We start from the raw sequence: 22,786 nt of genomic DNA on the forward strand, positions 1-22,786 counted from the left end.
AGTGGGACCCTTCAATCAATCAATCAATCAATCAATCAATCAATCAATCAATCGTTTATTTATATAGCCCTAAATCACAAGTGTCTCAAAGGGCTGCACAAACCACAACGACATCCTCTGTTCAGAGCCCACATCAGGGCAAAGAAAAACTCAACCCAGTGGGATGATTGAGAAAGCGGAATAGCTCGGTTGGTAGAGTGGCCGTGCCAGCAACTTAAGGGTTGCAGGTTCGATTCCCACTTGTGCCATCCTAGTCACTGCCGTTGTGTCCTTGGGCAAGACACTTGACCCACCTGCTCCCAGTGCCACCCACACTGGTTTATATGGAACTTAGATATTGGGTTTCACTATGTAAAAGCGCTTTGAGTCACTTGAGAAAAGCGCTATATAAATATAATTCACTTCACTTCACAAACCTTGGAGCGGACCGCAGAATGACCACACCTCTAAGGAGACTGGTGCAATGGACGTCAAGTGGGTCTAGCATAATACTGAGAGTCCAGTCCATAGTGGATCTAACATAATAATGTGAGTCCAGTCCATAGTGGATCTAACATAATAGTGAGAGTCCAGTCCATAGTGGATCTAGCATAATAGTGTGAGAGTCCAGTCCATAGTGGATCTAACATAATAGTGTGAGAGTCCAGTCCATAGTGGATCTGACATAATAGTGTGAGAGTCCAGTCCATAGTGGATCTAACATAATAGTGTGAGAGTCCAGTCCATAGTGGATCTAACATAATAGTGTGAGAGTCCAGTCCATAGTGGATCTGACATAATAGTGTGAGAGTCCAGTCCATAGTGGATCTAACATAATAGTGTGAGAGTCCAGTCCATAGTGGATCTAACATAATAGTGTGAGAGTCCAGTCCATAGTGGATCTAACATAATAGTGAGAGTCCAGTCCATAGTGGATCTAACATAATAGTGTGAGAGTCCAGTCTATAGTGGATCTAACATAATAGTGTGAAAGTCCAGTCCATAGAGGATCTAACATAATAGTGTGAGAGTCCAGTCCATAGTGGATCTAACATAATAGTGAGAGTCCAGTCCATAGTGGATCTAACACAATAGTGAGAGTCCAGTCCATAGTAGATCTAACATAATAGTGTGAGAGTCCAGTCCATAGTGGATCTAACATAATAGTGTGAGAGTCCAGTCCATAGTGGATCTAACATAATAGTGTGAGAGTCCAGTCCATAGCGGATCTAACATAATAGTGAGAGTCCAGTCCATAGTGGATCTAACACAATAGTGAGAGTCCAGTCCATAGTAGATCTAACATAATAGTGTGAGAGTCCAGTCCATAGTGGATCTAACATAATAGTGTGAGAGTCCAGTCCATAGTGGATCTAACATAATAGTGTGAGAGTCCAGTCCATAGCGGATCTAACATAATAGTGAGAGTCCAGTCCATAGTGGATCTAACATAATAGTGTGAGAGTCCAGTCCATAGTGGATCTGACATAATAGTGTGAGAGTCCAGTCCATAGTGGATCTAACATAATAGTGTGAGAGTCCAGTCCATAGTGGATCTAACATAATAGTGAGAGTCCAGTCCATAGTGGATCTAACACAATAGTGAGAGTCCAGTCCATAGTAGATCTAACATAATAGTGTGAGAGTCCAGTCCATAGTGGATCTAACATAATAGTGTGAGAGTCCAGTCCATAGTGGATCTAACATAATAGTGTGAGAGTCCAGTCCATAGCGGATCTAACATAATAGTGAGAGTCCAGTCCATAGTGGATCTAACATAATAGTGTGAGAGTCCAGTCCATAGTGGATCTGACATAATAGTGTGAGAGTCCAGTCCATAGTGGATCTAACATAATAGTGTGAGAGTCCAGTCCATAGTGGATCTAACATAATAGTGTGAGAGTCCAGTCCATAGTGGATCTAACATAATAGTGTGAGAGTCCAGTCCATAGTGGATCTAACATAATAGTGAGAGTCCAGTCCATAGTGGATCTAACATAATAGTGTGAGAGTCCAGTCTATAGTGGATCTAACATAATAGTGTGAAAGTCCAGTCCATAGAGGATCTAACATAATAGTGTGAGAGTCCAGTCCATAGTGGATCTAACATAATAGTGAGAGTCCAGTCCATAGTGGATCTAACACAATAGTGAGAGTCCAGTCCATAGTAGATCTAACATAATAGTGTGAGAGTCCAGTCCATAGTGGATCTAACATAATAGTGTGAGAGTCCAGTCCATAGTGGATCTAACATAATAGTGTGAGAGTCCAGTCCATAGCGGATCTAACATAATAGTGAGAGTCCAGTCCATAGTGGATCTAACACAATAGTGAGAGTCCAGTCCATAGTGGATCTAACATAATAGTGTGAGAGTCCAGTCCATAGTAGATCTAACATAATAGTGTGAGAGTCCAGTCCATAGTGGATCTAACATAATAGTGTGAGAGTCCAGTCCATAGTGGATCTAACATAATAGTGTGAGAGTCCAGTCCATAGCGGATCTAACATAATAGTGAGAGTCCAGTCCATAGTGGATCTAACATAATAGTGTGAGAGTCCAGTCCATAGTGGATCTGACATAATAGTGTGAGAGTCCAGTCCATAGTGGATCTAACATAATAGTGTGAGAGTCCAGTCCATAGTGGATCTAACATAATAGTGAGAGTCCAGTCCATAGTGGATCTAACACAATAGTGAGAGTCCAGTCCATAGTAGATCTAACATAATAGTGTGAGAGTCCAGTCCATAGTGGATCTAACATAATAGTGTGAGAGTCCAGTCCATAGTGGATCTAACATAATAGTGTGAGAGTCCAGTCCATAGCGGATCTAACATAATAGTGAGAGTCCAGTCCATAGTGGATCTAACATAATAGTGTGAGAGTCCAGTCCATAGTGGATCTGACATAATAGTGTGAGAGTCCAGTCCATAGTGGATCTAACATAATAGTGTGAGAGTCCAGTCCATAGTGGATCTAACATAATAGTGTGAGAGTCCAGTCCATAGCGGATCTAACATAATAGTGAGAGTCCAGTCCATAGTGGATCTAACATAATAGTGTGAGAGTCCAGTCCATAGTGGATCTGACATAATAGTGTGAGAGTCCAGTCCATAGTGGATCTAACATAATAGTGTGAGAGTCCAGTCCATAGTGGATCTGACATAATAGTGTGAGAGTCCAGTCCATAGTGGATCTAACATAATAGTGTGAGAGTCCAGTCCATAGTGGATCTAACATAATAATGTGAGTCCAGTCCATAGTGGATCTAACATAATAGTGAGAGTCCAGTCCATAGTGGATCTAACATAATAGTGTGAGAGTCCAGTCCATAGTGGATCTAACATAATAGTGTGAGAGTCCAGTCCATAGTGGATCTGACATAATAGTGTGAGAGTCCAGTCCATAGTGGATCTAACATAATAGTGTGAGAGTCCATTCCATAGTGGATCTAACATAATAGTGTGAGAGTCCAGTCCATAGTGGATCTGACATAATAGTGTGAGAGTCCAGTCCATAGTGGATCTAACATAATAGTGTGAGAGTCCAGTCCATAGTGGATCTGACATAATAGTGTGAGAGTCCAGTCCATAGTGGATCTAACATAATAGTGTGAGAGTCCAGTCCATAGTGGATCTAACATAATAGTGTGAGAGTCCAGTCCATAGTGGATCTAACATAATAGTGAGAGTCCAGTCCATAGTGGATCTAACATAATAGTGTGAGAGTCCAGTCTATAGTGGATCTAACATAATAATGTGAGAGTCCAGTCCATAGTGGATCTAACACAATAGTGAGAGTCCAGTCCATAGTGGATCTAACATAATAGTGTGAGAGTCCAGTCCATAGTGGATCTAACACAATAGTGAGAGTCCAGTCCATAGTAGATCTAACATAATAGTGTGAGAGTCCAGTCCCTAGTGGATCTAACATAATAGTGAGAGTCCAGTGCATAGTGGATCTAACATAATAGTGTGAGAGTCCAGTCCATAGTGGATCTAACATAATAGTGAGAGTCCAGTCCATAGTGGATCTAACATAATAGTGAGAGTCCAGTCCATAGTGAATCTAACATAATAGTGTGAAAGTCCAGTCCATAGTGGATCTAACATAATAGTGAGAGTCCAGTCCATAGTGGATCTAACATAATAGTGTGAGAGTCCAGTCCATAGTGGATCTAACATAATAGTGAGAGTCCAGTCCATAGTGGATCTAACATAATAGTGTGAGAGTCCAGTCCATAGTGGATGTGCAAACCCCGTTTCCATATGAGTTGGGAAATTGTGTTAGATGTAAATATAAACAGAATACAATGATTTGCAAATCCTTTTCAAGCCATATTCAGTTGAATATGCTACAAAGACAACATATTTGATGTTCAAACTGAAAACTCTATTTTTTTTTTTTGCAAATAATAATTAACTTAGAATTTCATGGCTGCAACAGGTGCCAAAGTAGTTGGGAAAGGGCATGTTCACCACTGTGTTACATCACCTTTTCTTTTAACAACACTCAATAAAGGTTTGGGAACTGAGGAAACTAATTGTTGAAGCTTTGAAAGTGGAATTCTTTCCCATTCTTGTTTTATGTAGAGCTTCAGTCCTTCAACAGTCTGGGGTCTCCGCTGTCCTATTTTACGCTTCATAATGCACCACACATTTTCCATGGGAGACAGGTCTGGACTGCAGGCGGGCCAGGAAAGTAACCGCATGCTTTTACTACGAAGCCACGCTGTTGTAACATGTGGCTTGGCATTTTCTTGCTGAAATAAGCAGGGGCGTCCATGAAAAAGACAGCGCTTAGATGACAGCATATGTTGTTCCAAAAGCTGTATGTACCTTTCAGCATTAATGGTGCCTTCACACATGTGTAAGTTACCCATGCCTTGGCCACTAATACACCCCCATACCATCACACATGTGTAAGTTACCCATGTCTTGGCCACTAATACACCCCCATACCATCACACATGTGTAAGTTACCCATGTCTTGTTCACTAATACACCCCCAGACCATCACACATGTGTAAGTTACCCATGCCTTGGGCACTAATACACCCCCATACCATCACACATGTGTAAGTTACCCATGTCTTGTTCACTAATACACCCCCATACCATCACACATGTGTAAGTTACCCATGTCTTGTTCACTAATACACCCCCATACCATCACACATGTGTAAGTTACCCATGTCTTGGCCACTAATACACCCCCATACCATCACACATGTGTAAGTTACCCATGCCTTGGGCACTAATACACCCCCATACCATCACACATGTGTAAGTTACCCATGTCTTGGCCACTAATACACCCCCATACCATCACACATGTGTAAGTTACCCATGCCTTGGGCACTAATACACCCCCATACCATCACACATGTGTAAGTTACCCATGTCTTGTTCACTAATACACCCCCATACCATCACACATGTGTAAGTTACCCATGTCTTGGCCACTAATACACCCCCATACCATCACACATGTGTAAGTTACCCATGTCTTGGCCACTAATACACCCCCATACCATCACACATGTGTAAGTTACCCATGCCTTGGGCACTAATACACCCCCATACCATCACACATGTGTAAGTTACCCATGTCTTGTTCACTAATACACCCCCATACCATCACACATGTGTAAGTTACCCATGTCTTGGCCACTAATACACCCCCATACCGTCACACATGTGTAAGTTACCCATGTCTTGTTCACTAATACACCCCCATACCATCACACATGTGTAAGTTACCCATGTCTTGTTCACTAATACACCCCCATACCATCACACATGTGTAAGTTACCCATGCCTTGTTCACTAATACACCCCCATACCATCACACATGTGTAAGTTACCCATGCCTTGGGCACTAATACACCCCCATACCATCACACATGTGTAAGTTACCCATGTCTTGTTCACTAATACACCCCCATACCATCACACATGTGTAAGTTACCCATGTCTTGTTCACTAATACACCCCCATACCATCACACATGTGTAAGTTACCCATGTCTTGTTCACTAATACACCCCCATACCATCACACATGTGTAAGTTACCCATGCCTTGTTCACTAATACACCCCCATACCATCACACATGTGTAAGTTACCCATGTCTTGTTCACTAATACACCCCCATACCATCACACATGTGTAAGTTACCCATGTCTTGTTCACTAATACACCCCCATACCATCACACATGTGTAAGTTACCCATGTCTTGTTCACTAATACACCCCCATACCATCACACATGTGTAAGTTACCCATGTCTTGTTCACTAATACACCCCCATACCATCACACATGTGTAAGTTACCCATGTCTTGTTCACTAATACACCCCCATACCATCACACATGTGTAAGTTACCCATGCCTTGTTCACTAATACACCCCCATACCATCACACATGTGTAAGTTACCCATGCCTTGGGCACTAATACACCCCCATACCATCACACATGTGTAAGTTACCCATGTCTTGTTCACTAATACACCCCCATACCATCACACATGTGTAAGTTACCCATGTCTTGTTCACTAATACACCCCCATACCATCACACATGTGTAAGTTACCCATGTCTTGTTCACTAATACACCCCCATACCATCACACATGTGTAAGTTACCCATGCCTTGTTCACTAATACACCCCCATACCATCACACATGTGTAAGTTACCCATGTCTTGTTCACTAATACACCCCCATACCATCACACATGTGTAAGTTACCCATGTCTTGTTCACTAATACACCCCCATACCATCACACATGTGTAAGTTACCCATGTCTTGTTCACTAATACACCCCCATACCATCACACATGCTGGCTTTTACACTTTGCACCTATAACAATCCAGATGGTTATTTTCCTCTTTGTTCTGGAGGACACCACGTCCACAGTTTCCAAATATAATGTGAAATGTGGACTCGTCAGACCACAGAACACCTTTCCACTTTGCATCAGTCCATCTTAGATGATCTCGGGCCCAGCCAAGCGTTTCTGGGTGTTGTTGATAAATGGGTTTGGCTTTGCATAGTAAAGTTTTAATTTCCACTTACAGATGTAGCGACCAACTGTAGTTACTGTTTTTCTGAAGTGTTCCTGGTCCTATGTGGTGATATCCTTTACACATTGATGTCGGTTTTTGATGCAGTACCGCCTGAGGGATCAAAAGTATGTAATATCACGGCTTACGTGCAGTGATTTCTTCAGATTCTCTGAACCTTTTGACTATTTTATGGATTGTAGATGGTAAAATCCCTAAATTCCTTGCAATAGCTGGTTGAGAAATGTTGTTCTAAAACTGTTTGACGATTTGCTTACCAAGTGGTGACCCTCACCCCATCCTTGTTTGTGAAAGACTGAGCATTTCTTGGGAAGCTGTTTTTATAGCCAATCAGGGCACCCACCTGTTCCCAATTAGCCTGCACACCTGTGGGATGTTCCAAATAAGTGTTTGATGAGCATTCCTCAACTTGATAAGTATTTATTGCCACCTTTCCCAACTTCTTTGTCATGTGTTGCTGGCATCAAATTCTAAGTTAATTATTATTTGCAAAAAAAAAAAATAGAGTTTTCAGTTTGAACATGAAATATGTTGTCTTTGTAGCATATTCAACTGAATATGGCTTGAAAAGGATTTGCAAATCATTGTATTCTGTTTATATTTACATCTAACACCATTTCACAACTCATATGGAAACGGGGTTTGTAGTTCCAGGATCATACATTGGTCATGTTCAAAGTCCTCATGTGTCCAGAGACATATTTACTGACTTTATAAACATTCTATGATTTTTTTAGTTTTTTAAACTGAAAGAAGATTTTGTGATGCTCATAGTGGTATCGACGAGATACACTCCTGTACTTGGTATCATTACAGTTGATGTCAGGTGTGGATCCACCCATGGCGTTTGTTTACAATCAGGCACGCTAGCTTTTGTTAGCGATGACACGGGTGAGCTATTGTATCCTACGCTGTGTAGTGAAGCTTCTTTAGCTATTCCCCGTCCTCCAGTGATAATGCTACTTGTAGGAAACTTACTTTATTTGTTGCCATGGAGGCCAGGATTAGTGATTTAGAAGTAGCTAAAACACTGTGGAGGGATGTTAGCTGCATGTGTTAAAGCAGCTCTTCCTGAGGGTGTTTCAGTGTTAGAACTTCACCTTTATCTTCACTTTTTACAGCAAAATGCGTCCATTCTCCCTTTTCTGTCTCCACACTGTGTCTGCTTGTAAGTACTCTGTGTGTGTGCGCTGCCATACATGCTCCTCTGCTCCTAACAGCAGCAATGTCACCACGTGACGACGATGGGGGACCAGTACTTTTTAGAGGTGGTATAGTACTGAATATGATGAATTAGCATACCAACACCGACATATACCGCACAACCCTTGTACAGTGTACTAATTGATGTGTACTGATCACCCCAGTGTGGTATCATCACAACAATTCTGTGGTTTCCATGGTGAGTTGGACAAGTGTGTGTGTGTGTGTGTGTGTGTGTGTCTCTCCCAGGGGTGCCCACTCATGGCATCAAAGGCTCTCAGTGTATTTTCAGACTGAGTTTCCAACTCCGTGTTGTGTTGTCACACAATGCTGCACAGTACTGTTGTTACCATGGCAACGTCAAGCTTTTCTGCGGTTGTGTGTGTGTGTGCGCATGAATGATAAATGAGTTGTGCTTGTATAGCGCTTTTCTACCTTCAAGGTACTCAAAGCGCTTTGACACTACTTCCACATTCACACACACATTCACACACTGATGGAGGGAGCTGCCATGCAAGGCGCTAACCAGCACCCATCAGCAGCAAGGGTGAAGTGTCTTGCTCAGGACACAACAGACATGACTAGGTTGGTACTAGGTGGGGATTGAACCAGGGACCCTCGGGTTGCGCACGGCCACTCTTCCACTGTCCCACGGCGTGGGAGAACTTTCAAGTGTAATTGTGGATGATGTCACATCATGTTTGTCATGCATACTTTCATGAGTGTTTTTGATGTTTGTCATGACTTTATATAGGTGTGCACCTTCAGGTCAAAGGTCGCCAAGGTGATTAGACGAATGCCCGCCCCCACCTGTTTGAATGGGCCGTGCACGCGCTAGTCCACGTGACGCCAAGGCGGCAAACAGGAGCTCGGAGATGTCCGGTCAAGTGTGACTTCCTCCTTTTGTTTGTACGTGCAGCTCCATATTGTTTCAGACACTTCCCGTTTCCTGTCGCTCGGCAGCCGGGAGGAAACTCCACCAGCTCCTCAGCCTTGCACTTCCTGTCTGCATCACAACATCAGCAAAGCGCCAAGCAAGCACAGCTCATTCCCGTGCTGCTTCACACAAAACTGCAACCTGAAGCAGACTTATTTTAAGTCTTTAAAACCAAGCAAAAATGTAATGTATTGTCTTTTAATTTCATTCAGTGGTCAAATTGAAGACACGACACGTGACGCGGGCGTTTAAAATATATAAGCACACTTAGAACGTTAGCTTGTTGTATTTTATTATGCGAAATACGTACTTAATCCTGGATTCAACGTCACTGATGAAAATTCTATGTGGCTCAACAAGGGTAGTTTTATTTTGAAAGAAAAGCCGGAAGTAGCGGAAGTCCCCATTGTCGTAGTTTGACGCCTCTGAATCTGACCGGCGTGTTTTCCTTCCAGAACTCGCAGAACCTCCAGAAGTTTCTGTCGAACGCAGCGAACCTTGATGTTGGTTCTGGCTCGGTCTGGATGTGGGTCTGGCGGACAGGAAGTGGACCGCAGAGGACGTGAGTGACCGCGTCAACTTACGTTTCAGTCCTGGCACAAACATGTCGCCTTTGGATCAGAACCGGAAGCAGGCAGCTAGACTGCTTTTACTGCTTTTACTGCTTTTACTGCTTTTACTGGTTTGGTGAAATACTAAGCCAGTGCTGGAACTGCTTTTGGGATTTAAACGCACTGACTGCTTCTACTTGTTTAATAACATTGTGACCAGTTGTACTGGCTTTACTTGCACTATAGTTGTACTGGTTATACTTGTACTGGTTAGTTGTACTGGTTATACCTGTACTATAGTTGTACTAGTTTTACTTGCACTATAGTTGTAATGGTTAGCTGTACTGGTTATACTTGTACTATAGTTGTACTGGTTATACTTCTACTATAGTTGTACTGGTTATACTTGTACTGGTTAGTTGTACTGGTTATACCTGTACTATAGTTGTACTAGTTTTACTTGCACTATAGTTGTACTGGTTAGTTGTACTGGTTTTACTTGTACTGGTTAGTTGTACTGGTTATACCTGTACTATAGTTGTACTAGTTTTACTTGCACTATAGTTGTAATGGTTAGCTGTACTGGTTATACTTGTACTATAGTTGTACTGGTTAGTTGTACTTGTACTGGTTTTACTTGCACTATAGTTGTACTGGTTATACTTGTACTGGTTAGTTGTACTGGTTATACTTGTACTATGGTTGTACTGGTTATACTTGTACTGGTTAGTTGTACCGGTTATACTTGTACTGGTTAGTTGTACTGGTTATACTTGCACTATAGTTGTACTGGTTATACTTGTACTGGTTAGTTGTACTGGTTATACTTGTACTATAGTTGTACTGGTTAGCTGTACTGGTTATACTTGCACTATAGTTGTACTGGTTTTACCTGTACTATTGTTGTACTGGATTCTATTCTGGTTAGTTGTACTGGTTTTACTTGTACTATAGTTGTACTGGTTTTACTTTCTCTATAGTTGTACTAGTTTTACTTGCACTATAGTTGTAATGGTTAGCTGTACTGGTTATACTTGTACTATAGTTGTACTGGTTATACTTCTACTATAGTTGTATTGGTTATACTTGTACTGGTTAGTTGTACTGGTTATACCTGTACTATAGTTGTACTAGTTTTACTTGCACTATAGTTGTAATGGTTAGTTGTACTGGTTTTACTTGTACTGGTTAGTTGTACTGGTTATACCTGTACTATAGTTGTACTAGTTTTACTTGCACTATAGTTGTAATGGTTAGCTGTACTGGTTATACTTGTACTATAGTTGTACTGGTTAGTTGTACTGGTTTTACTTGTACTGGTTAGTTGTACTGGTTATACCTGTACTATAGTTGTACTAGTTTTACTTGCACTATAGTTGTAATGGTTAGCTGTACTGGTTATACTTGTACTATAGTTGTACTGGTTAGTTGTACTTGTACTGGTTTTACTTGCACTATAGTTGTACTGGTTATACTTGTACTGGTTAGTTATACTGGTTATACTTGTACTATAGTTGTACTGGTTATACTTGTACTGGTTAGTTGTACCGGTTATACTTGTACTGGTTAGTTGTACTGGTTATACTTGCACTATAGTTGTACTGGTTATACTTGTACTGGTTAGTTGTACTGGTTATACTTGTACTATAGTTGTAATGGTTATACTTGTACTGGTTAGTTGTACCGGTTATACTTGTACTGGTTAGTTGTACTGGTTATACTTGCACTATAGTTGTACTGGTTATACTTGTACTGGTTAGTTGTACTGGTTATACTTGTACTATAGTTGTACTGGTTAGCTGTACTGGTTATACTTGCACTATAGTTGTACTGGTTTTACCTGTACTATTGTTGTACTGGATCCTATTCTGGTTAGTTGTACTGGTTTTACTTGTACTATAGTTGTACTGGTTTTACTTTCTCTATAGTTGTACTGGTTATACTTGCACTGTAGTTGTACTGGTTTTACTTGTACTATAGTTGTACTGGATTCTATTCATGTTAGTTGTACTGGTTTTACTTGTACTATAGTGGTACTGGATTCTATACTGGTTAGTTGTACTGGTTTTACTTGTACTATAGTTGGACTGGTTAGTTGTACTGGTTTTACTTGTACTATAGTTGTACTTGATTCTATACTGGTTAGTTGTAGTGGTTGTACTGGTTATACTTGTACTATAGTTGTACTGGATTTTTTTACTGGTTAGTTGTACTGGATGTACTGGTTTTACTTGTGCTATAGTTGTACTGGTTATACTTGTACTGGTTAGTTGTACCGGTTATACTTGTACTGGTTAGTTGTACTGGTTATACTTGCACTATAGTTGTACTGGTTATACTTGTACTGGTTAGTTATACTGGTTATACTTGTACTATAGTTGTACTGGTTATACTTGTACTGGTTAGTTGTACCGGTTATACTTGTACTGGTTAGTTGTACTGGTTATACTTGCACTATAGTTGTACTGGTTATACTTGTACTGGTTAGTTGTACTGGTTATACTTGTACTATAGTTGTAATGGTTATACTTGTACTGGTTAGTTGTACCGGTTATACTTGTACTGGTTAGTTGTACTGGTTATACTTGCACTATAGTTGTACTGGTTATACTTGTACTGGTTAGTTGTACTGGTTATACTTGTACTATAGTTGTACTGGTTAGCTGTACTGGTTATACTTGCACTATAGTTGTACTGGTTTTACCTGTACTATTGTTGTACTGGATCCTATTCTGGTTAGTTGTACTGGTTTTACTTGTACTATAGTTGTACTGGTTTTACTTTCTCTATAGTTGTACTGGTTTTACTTGTACTATAGTTGTACTGGTTTTACTTTCTCTATAGTTGTACTGGTTATACTTGCACTGTAGTTGTACTGGTTTTACTTGTACTATAGTTGTACTGGATTCTATTCATGTTAGTTGTACTGGTTTTACTTGTACTATAGTGGTACTGGATTCTATACTGGTTAGTTGTACTGGTTTTACTTGTACTATAGTTGGACTGGTTAGTTGTACTGGTTTTACTTGTACTATAGTTGTACTTGATTCTATACTGGTTAGTTGTAGTGGTTGTACTGGTTATACTTGTACTATAGTTGTACTGGATTTTTTTACTGGTTAGTTGTACTGGATGTACTGGTTTTACTTGTGCTATAGTTGTACTGGTTCTTTACTGGTTAGTTGTACTGTGCGTAGCCCAGCCCACTGGTTGTACTGGTTTACTAGTTTAGTAACATTGTAACCAGTTGTACTGGTTGTAGCCTACTGGTTTTACTTGTACTACAGTTCTACTGGTACTATACTGGTTAGTTGTACTTGTTGTAGCCTACTGATATTACTGGTTCTACTTGTACTATAGTTGTACTGGTTAGTTATACTGGTTGCACATGTTTTACTTGTTTCACTATAGTTGTATAGAATAGAAAGTACTTTATTGATCCCTGGGGGGGAATTCAGCACCACATTTCGCTCACAATAGACAATAATTGTAATAAATAATACACTATATAACATACATTAATATATGAATAATATAAATATATTCTACATTTATTCTACATTTAAGTGTAGTCAAGAAGGAACATATGCATTATACAGTCTGATGGCTGTACTGGTTGTACTGGTTTTACTTGTACTGTATTTGTACTAGTTCCCTACTGGTTAGTTGTACAGGTTGCACATGTTTCACTTGTTTCACTATAGTTGCACTGGTTGCAATCTGCTGGTTATACTGGTTGCACAAGTTAGTTGTAGACTGTTTCAGTGAAATTGTGCTGGTTTTATACTGGTTAGTTGCAGTGTTTGCACTAGTTATATGTAGCTGACTGGTTGGTGAGGTTTGACCTATTAGTTGTACTGGTTCATTACTCGTTAGTTGGACTGGTTGCACAATTTAATTGTACTAGTTTAGCTGGTTAGTTGTGCTGTTTGCACTAATTGTAGTGGTTGCACATGTTTTGCTTGTTTGGGTTCAATACTAATTCAACTGGTTAGTTGTACTGGTTGCACAAGTTAGTTGTAGGCTACTGGTTGCACGGGTTTTGCGTGTTGTACTATAGTTATTTAGCTTCCATAATGGTTTGTTGTACTGCTTCAACTGGTAAGTTGTACCAATTGCATTAGTTGAACTACTGGTTGCACAGGTTTGTGTACTAGAGTTGTACTGGTTAAATATTTTTTGCAAATAGTAGCTCTTTTGGAATTTGATGCCTGCAACATGTTTCCAAAAAGCTGGCACAAGTAGCAAAAAAGAGCGATAAAGTTGAGGAAAGCTCATCAAACACTTATTTGGAACATGCCACAAGTGAACAGGCTAATTGGGAACAGGTGGGTGCCATGATTGGCTATAAAAGCAGCTTCCATGAAATGCTCACTCATTCACAAACAAGGACGGGGCAAGGGTCACCACTTTGTCACAAATGCCTGAGCAAATTGTTCAAGAACAACATTTTTCAAGCAGCTATTGCAAGGAATTTAGGGATTTCACCATCTATGCTGCTTAATATCATCAAATGGTTGAGAGAATGTGGAGAAATCACTGCAGGTAAGCCATGATATTACACACCTTCCATCCCTCAGACGCTACTGCATCAAAAAGGGACATCAGTGTGTAAAGGATATCACCACATGGGAGGGACATCAGTGTGTAAAGGATATCACCACATGGGCTCAGGAACACTTCATAAAACCACTGTTAGTAACTACAGTTGGTCGCTACATCTGTAAGTGCAAGTTAAAACTCTACTATGCAAAGCCAAAGTCATTCATCAACAACACCCAGAAAAGCTTGGCTGGGCCCGAGCTCATCTAAGATGGACTGATGCAAAGTGGAAAAGTGTTCTGTGGTCTGATGAGTCCACATTTCAAATTGTTTTTGGAAACTGTGGACAACGTGTCCCCTGGGCAAAATAGGAAAAGAACCATGGGGACTGTTCTAGGGTGAAAGTGTGGTAGTCAGCATGTGTGATGGTATGGGGGTGTATTAGTGGCCAAGGCAGGGGTAACTTACACATGTGTGATGGTATGGGGGTGTATTAGTGAACAAGACATGGGTAACTTACACATGTGTGATGGTATGGGGGTGTATTAGTGGCCAAGGCATGGGTAACTTACACATGTGTGATGGTATGGGGGTGTATTAGTGGCCAAGGCAGGGGTAACTTACACATGTGTGATGGTATGGGGGTGTATTAGTGAACAAGACATGGGTAACTTACACATGTGTGATGGTATGGGGGTGTATTAGTGGCCAAGGCATGGGTAACTTACACATGTGTGATGGTATGGGGGTGTATTAGTGGCCAAGGCAGGGGTAACTTACACATGTGTGATGGTATGGGGGTGTATTAGTGAACAAGACATGGGTAACTTACACATGTGTGATGGTATGGGGGTGTATTAGTGGCCAAGGCAGGGGTAACTTACACATCTGTGAAGGCACCATTACTGCTGAAAGGTACATACAGCTTTTGGAGCAACATGTGTTTTTATCATGGACGCCCCTGCTTATTTCAGCAAGACAATTGCCACGTGTTACAACAGCGTGGCTTCACAGTAAAAGAGTGCGGGTACTACACTGGCCTGCCTGTAGTCCAGACATTGAAAATGTGTGAAGGCTAAAATATGAGGCAGGAGACTGTTGAACAACTTAAGCTGTACATCAAACAAGAATGGGAAAGAGTTCCACGGTATAGCGGTATAGCTCGGTTGGTAGAGTGGCCGTGCCAGCAACTTGAGGGTTGCAGGTTCGATTCCCGCTTCCACCATCCTAGTCACTGCCGTTGTGTCCTTGGGCAAGACACTTTACCCACCTGCTCCCAGTGCCACCCACACTGCTTTAAATGTAACTTAGATATTGGGTTTCACTATGTAAAGCGCTTTGAGTCACTAGAGAAAAGCGCTATATAAATATAATTCACTTCACTTCACTTCAAAAATGTGTCTCCTCAGTTCCCAAACCTGCACTGAGTGTTGTTAAAAGGAAAGGCCATGTAACACACTGGTAAAAATATCTTTTTTGCCATGTGTTGCTGCCATTACATTCTAACTTCATGATTATTTGCAAAAAATACCAAAGTTTGTCAGTGTGAAGATGAAATATCTTGTCTTTGCAGTCTATTCAATTGAATATAAGTTGAAAATAATTTGTTTTTAGTTACATTTACACAACCTGACAACTTCACTGCTTTTGGATTTTGTACTTTTTGTACTATAATTATACTGGTTATATACTGGTTAGTTGTACTGGTCGCACTTTTAGGCTACTTGTTGCATTGTTGTGAAATGATTGCACTGTTTGCTTGTAATGGTTGGTTATACTGATTATGTGCGCTGGTTATACAGTAGACATCATCATTAAATGATCTTTAATGGCAAACTAGTAAAACAACCATGTGTGTGTAGATAAGACAAGAAGAGAGTAGTTGTGGAAGGATGTGTCTTAAAGGCAGCAGTGACAGATCTCCTGAAGGAGAAGATGTCTGCTTCCTTTCTAGTTGTCTTTTCCGCTGTCCAGCAGTTCCCTGCAGGCAGCACATATTGTCTCACTTCTACACACAAACAGTAACAGGATGTTGGACCAACGCGTCTTCCTCTTCAGAAACTCCCTGCTATGATGTCATCATCACCCACTCGGCGTTTCCTTTTCCAGTCAGCTTATCTTGTGCTGCCCGCAGGTGTGTCAGCAACACCCAGACTTGTTGGTGTGCTGCCCACAGGTGTGTCAGCAACACCCGGACTTGTTGGTGTGCTGCCCGCAGGTGTGTCAGCAACACCCAGACTTGTTAGTGTGCTGCCCACAGGTGTGTCAGCAACACCCGGACTTGTTGGTGTGCTGCCCGCAGGTGTGTCAGCAACACCCAGACTTGTTGGTGTGCTGCCCACAGGTGTGTCAGCAACACCCGGACTTGTTGGTGTGCTGCCCGCAGGTGTGTCAGCAACACCCGGACTTGTTGGTGTGCTGCCCACAGGTGTGTCAGCAACACCCGGACTTGTTGGTGTGCTGCCCACAGGTGTGTCAGCAACACCCGGACTTGTTGGTGTGCTGCCCACAGGTGTGTCAGCAACACCCGGACTTGTTGGTGTGCTGCCCGCAGGTGTGTCAGCAACACCCGGACTTGTTGGTGTGCCGCCCGCAGGTCTGTCAGCAACACCCAGACTTGTTGGTGTGCTGCCCACAGGTCTGTCAGCAACACCCGGACTTGTTGGTGCTCCGCCCGCAGAGTGAGCCCCATCAGGTTTCTCGCAGGACGTCTCCAGCATGGCGAAGACACCGGATGCCAAAGCAAACAAAGGACAACAATGGAGGACATTTCTCTGTCCAGCAATCATCTGCTCCACCCTCAGGCGTGCCTTCCTGTGATGGAAGAGACATTTCTTTTTTCTTTTTTTTAGCAGCATGTGTCATGTGACTTTTTGAAGTTCCTCGTTAGCATGGAGCGGACTCACATTCGTGGTTGACGTCATGTAGTTGCAGAGGGAGAACAATCCTCCTTGTGTGTCCGCTGGCTCGCTCGCCACCCTCGCTCTCATTTGAGTGACAGGTGGGCGGGCTTTTGTCAAGGTGACCAATGGCGGCCTAGGACAAGCTAACTTGGATGGCGTTACCATAGCAGTAGAAAAGGATCTTGCTTGTTGTCTTCTTTTAATGTACAAAAGCAGTGAAGTTGTCAGGTTGTGTAAATGCTAAATAAAAAGAGAATACAACAAATTATTTTCAACTTATATTCAATTGAATAGACTGCAAAGACAAGATATTTCATCTTCACACTGACAAACTTATCTTTTTTGCAAATAATCATGAAGTTAGAATATAATGGCAGCAACACATGACAAAAAACGCATTTTTACCAGTGTGTTACATGACCTTTCATTTTAACAGCACTCAGTGCAGGTTTGGGAACTGAGGAGACACATTTTTGAAGTGGAACTCTTTCCCATTCTTGTTTGATGTACAGCTTAAGTTGTTCAACAGTCTCCTGCCTCATATTTTAGCTTCACACATTTTCAATGTCTGGACTACAGGCAGGCCAGTCTAGTACCCGCACTCTTTTACTATGAATGCTATTGGCATTGTCTTCTGAAATAAGCAGGGGCGTCCATGATAACGTTGCTTAAATGGCAACATCCATCCATCCATCCATCCATTTCCTACCGCTTATTCCCTTTGGGGTCGCAGGTGGCGCTGGTATGTTGCTCCAAAAGCTGTATGTACCTTTCAGCAGTAATGGTGCCTTCACAGATGTGTAAGTTAGCCATGCCTTGGCCACTAATACACCCCCATACCATCACACATGTGTAAGTTACCCATGCCTTGGCCACTAATACACCCCCATACCATCACACATGTGTAAGTTACCCATGTCTTGTTCACTAATACACCCCCATACCATCACACATGTGTAAGTTACCCATGTCTTGTTCACTAATACACCCCCATACCATCACACATGTGTAAGTTACCCATGCCTTGGCCACTAATACACCCCCATACCATCACACATGTGTAAGTTACCCATGTCTTGTTCACTAATACACCCCCATACCATCACACATGTGTAAGTTACCCATGTCTTGTTCACTAATACACCCCCATACCATCACACATGTGTAAGTTACCCATGCCTTGGGCACTAATACACCCCCATACCTTCACAGATGTGTAAGTTAGCCATGCCTTGGCCACTAATACACCCCCATACCATCACACATGTGTAAGTTACCCATGTCTTGGCCACTAATACACCCCCATACCATCACACATGCTGACTTTCACACTTTGTGCCTATGACTGTCCGGATGTTTTTTTCCTCCTTGGTTCAGAATTTTCCAAAAACAATTTGAAATATGGACTCGTCAGACCACAGAAGACTTTTCCACTTTGCATCAGTCTTTGATGAGCATTCCTCAACTTTCTCACTCTTTTTTGCCACTTGTGCCAGCTTTTTTGAAACATGTTGTAGGCATCACAGACCAAATGAGATAATATTTGCAAAAAATAACAGTTGGAATGTCAAGTATCTTGTCCTTGCAGTCTATTCTAGGGACGTCTAGGGACGGCGTGGCGCAGTGGTAGAGTGGCCGTGCGCAGCCCGAGGGTCCCTGGTTCAATCCCCACGTAGTACCAACCTCGTCACATCCGTTGTGTCCTGAGCAAGACACTTCACCCTTGCTCCTGATGGCTGCTGGTTAGCGCCTTGCATGGCAGCTCCCTCCATCAGTGTGTGAATGTGTGTGTGAATGTGGAAGTAGTGTCAAAGTGCTTTGAGTACCTTGAAGGTAGAAAAGCCCTTTACAAGTACAACCCATTTATCATATATTCAATTGAATATAAGTTGAAAAGAATTTGCAAATCTTTGTATTCTTTTTTTATTTACCATTTACACAACGTTTCGGGTTTTGTATTTTGTAAGTGATTGATTGATTGATACTTTTATTAGTAGATTGCACAGTACAGTACATATTCCCTACAATTGACCACTAAATAGTAACACCCCAATAAGTTTTTAAACTTGTTTAAGTCGGGGTCCACGTTAATCAATCCATGGTAAGGTATCAGTACTTGATAGAACGAAGCCTTTGTTCTGATCCAGAATGTTCCGTGGACAATCAGAGACATTTCTTCCAAAATACAGAAAAACCTCAAAATGTCCATGTCCACTTTCCAAAAGTCCAGCCGACCATTCAGGTGCCATACACATAGGTCAAAGTTGACACATTCCAGACTTTTGTCAGGAAACACACTCCACCCATCAACTTCAGGAAGTGTGTGTGTGTGTGTGTGTGTGTGTGTGTGTGTGTGTGTGTTTACTTCCTCCTAAGTCATGTGGCAGCTTGTCAGGCTATGATTGGTCTGTCTTCATCAGCTGCTCGCTGGACAAAGTCGGCCATTGATGTTCACCACTGGGTCACTAACAGCACACTTTTTGTCGCCATCACAGTGGCCCCGCCCCCATCCCGAGGAGGTGGCAGACACACAGTACTAAGCTTGTGTTGGCTCCTCTATCACGGCTCAGAGGCGATCGATAAAAGATTAATAGGTAGGTAGGTCTTTATTGTCATTGCGGAAGTACAACAAAACTTTGTTTTCAGCACAAACCTGTTAAAGATGAGATAAACAAACAGTGTACAGGGTTACAGAGCAAGATGAGACAAACAAACAGTGTACAGGGTTACAGAACAAGATGAGACAAACAAACAGTGTACAGGGTTACAGAACAAGATGAGACAAACAAACAGTGTACAGGGTTACAGCACAAGATGAGACAAACAAACAGTGTACAGGGTTACAGAACAAGATGAGACAAACAGTGTACAGGGTTACAGAACAAGATGAGACAAACAAACAGTGTACAGGGTTACAGAACAAGATGAGACAAACAGTGTACAGGGTTACAGAACAAGATGAGACAAACAGTGTACAGGGTTACAGAACAAGATGAGACAAACAAACAGTGTACAGGGTTACAGAACAAGATGAGACGAACAGTGTACAGGGTTACAGAACAAGATGAGACAAACAAACAGTGTACAGGGTTACAGAACAAGATGAGACAAACAAACAGTGTACAGGGTTACAGAACAAGATGAGACAAACAGTGTACAGGGTTACAGAACAAGATGAGACAAACAAACAGTGTACAGGGTTACAGAACAAGATGAGACAAACAGTGTACAGGGTTACAGAACAAGATGAGACAAACAAACAGTGTACAGGGTTACAGCACAAGATGAGACAAACAAACAGTGTACAGGGTTACAAAACAAGATGAGACAAACAGTGTACAGGGTTACAGAACAAGATGAGACAAACAGTGTACAGGGTTACAGAACAAGATGAGACAAACAAACAGTGTACAGGGTTACAAAACAAGATGAGACAAACAGTGTACAGGGTTACAGAACAAGATGAGACAAACAGTGTACAGGGTTACAGAACAAGATGAGACAAACAAACAGTGTACAGGGTTACAGAACAAGATGAGACAAACAAACAGTGTACAGGGTTACAGAACAAGATGAGACAAACAAACAGTGTACAGGGTTACAGAACAAGATGAGACAAACAAACAGTGTACAGGGTTACAGAACAAGATGAGACAAACAAACAGTGTACAGGGTTACAGAACAAGATGAGACAAACAAACAGTGTACAGGGTTACAAAACAAGATGAGACAAACAGTGTACAGGGTTACAGAACAAGATGAGACAAACAGTGTACAGGGTTACAAAACAAGATGAGACAAACAAACAGTGTACAGGGTTACAGAACAAGATGAGACAAACAGTGTACAGGGTTACAGAACAAGATGAGACAAACAAACAGTGTACAGGGTTACAGAACAAGATGAGACAAACAAACAGTGTACAGGGTTACAGAACAAGATGAGACAAACAAACAGTGTACAGGGTTACAAAACAAGATGAGACAAACAGTGTACAGGGTTACAGAACAAGATGAGACAAACAAACAGTGTACAGGGTTACAGAACAAGATGAGACAAACAAACAGTGTACAGGGTTACAGAACAAGATGAGACAAACAGTGTACAGGGTTACAGAACAAGATGAGACAAACAAACAGTGTACAGGGTTACAGAACAAGATGAGACAAACAAACAGTGTACAGGGTTACAGAACAAGATGAGACAAACAAACAGTGTACAGGGTTACAGCACAAGATGAGACAAACAAACAGTGTACAGGGTTACAAAACAAGATGAGACAAACAGTGTACAGGGTTACAGAACAAGATGAGACAAACAGTGTACAGGGTTACAGAACAAGATGAGACAAACAAACAGTGTACAGGGTTACAAAACAAGATGAGACAAACAGTGTACAGGGTTACAGAACAAGATGAGACAAACAGTGTACAGGGTTACAGAACAAGATGAGACAAACAAACAGTGTACAGGGTTACAGAACAAGATGAGACAAACAAACAGTGTACAGGGTTACAGAACAAGATGAGACAAACAAACAGTGTACAGGGTTACAAAACAAGATGAGACAAACAGTGTACAGGGTTACAGAACAAGATGAGACAAACAAACAGTGTACAGGGTTACAGAACAAGATGAGACAAACAAACAGTGTACAGGGTTACAAAACAAGATGAGACAAACAGTGTACAGGGTTACAGAACAAGATGAGACAAACAGTGTACAGGGTTACAAAACAAGATGAGACAAACAAACAGTGTACAGGGTTACAGAACAAGATGAGACAAACAGTGTACAGGGTTACAGAACAAGATGAGACAAACAAACAGTGTACAGGGTTACAGAACAAGATGAGACAAACAAACAGTGTACAGGGTTACAGAACAAGATGAGACAAACAAACAGTGTACAGGGTTACAAAACAAGATGAGACAAACAGTGTACAGGGTTACAGAACAAGATGAGACAAACAAACAGTGTACAGGGTTACAGAACAAGATGAGACAAACAAACAGTGTACAGGGTTACAGAACAAGATGAGACAAACAGTGTACAGGGTTACAGAACAAGATGAGACAAACAAACAGTGTACAGGGTTACAGAACAAGATGAGACAAACAAACAGTGTACAGGGTTACAGAACAAGATGAGACAAACAAACAGTGTACAGGGTTACAGCACAAGATGAGACAAACAAACAGTGTACAGGGTTACAAAACAAGATGAGACAAACAGTGTACAGGGTTACAGAACAAGATGAGACAAACAGTGTACAGGGTTACAGAACAAGATGAGACAAACAAACAGTGTACAGGGTTACAAAACAAGATGAGACAAACAGTGTACAGGGTTACAGAACAAGATGAGACAAACAGTGTACAGGGTTACAGAACAAGATGAGACAAACAAACAGTGTACAGGGTTACAGAACAAGATGAGACAAACAAACAGTGTACAGGGTTACAGAACAAGATGAGACAAACAAACAGTGTACAGGGTTACAAAACAAGATGAGACAAACAGTGTACAGGGTTACAGAACAAGATGAGACAAACAAACAGTGTACAGGGTTACAGAACAAGAT

General features: G+C 41.5%; 1 protein-coding gene across 6 annotated transcripts in view; it reads left to right on the plus strand.

The window, feature by feature from the left end:
• The first annotated feature begins 9,601 nt into the window (after positions 1 to 9,601).
• Positions 9,602 to 22,786, plus strand: part of arap3 (ArfGAP with RhoGAP domain, ankyrin repeat and PH domain 3) — a 68,510-nt gene continuing 55,325 nt past the window's right edge. For 3 of the 6 annotated variants that reach the window (XM_061892157.1, XM_061892156.1, XM_061892160.1), the window contains exons 1-2: positions 9,603 to 9,768; positions 19,698 to 19,796. The gene's annotated coding sequence lies outside the window, so the exon portion shown is untranslated. Of the gene's footprint in view, positions 9,769 to 19,697; positions 19,797 to 22,786 lie in introns of all 6 variants that reach the window. The other 3 variants (XM_061892159.1, XM_061892158.1, XM_061892161.1) reach the window with 2 other exon arrangements.

The sequence above is a fragment of the Nerophis ophidion genome, linkage group LG29 (assembly GCF_033978795.1).
Source record: "Nerophis ophidion isolate RoL-2023_Sa linkage group LG29, RoL_Noph_v1.0, whole genome shotgun sequence".
Lineage (NCBI taxonomy): Eukaryota > Metazoa > Chordata > Actinopteri > Syngnathiformes > Syngnathidae > Nerophis > Nerophis ophidion.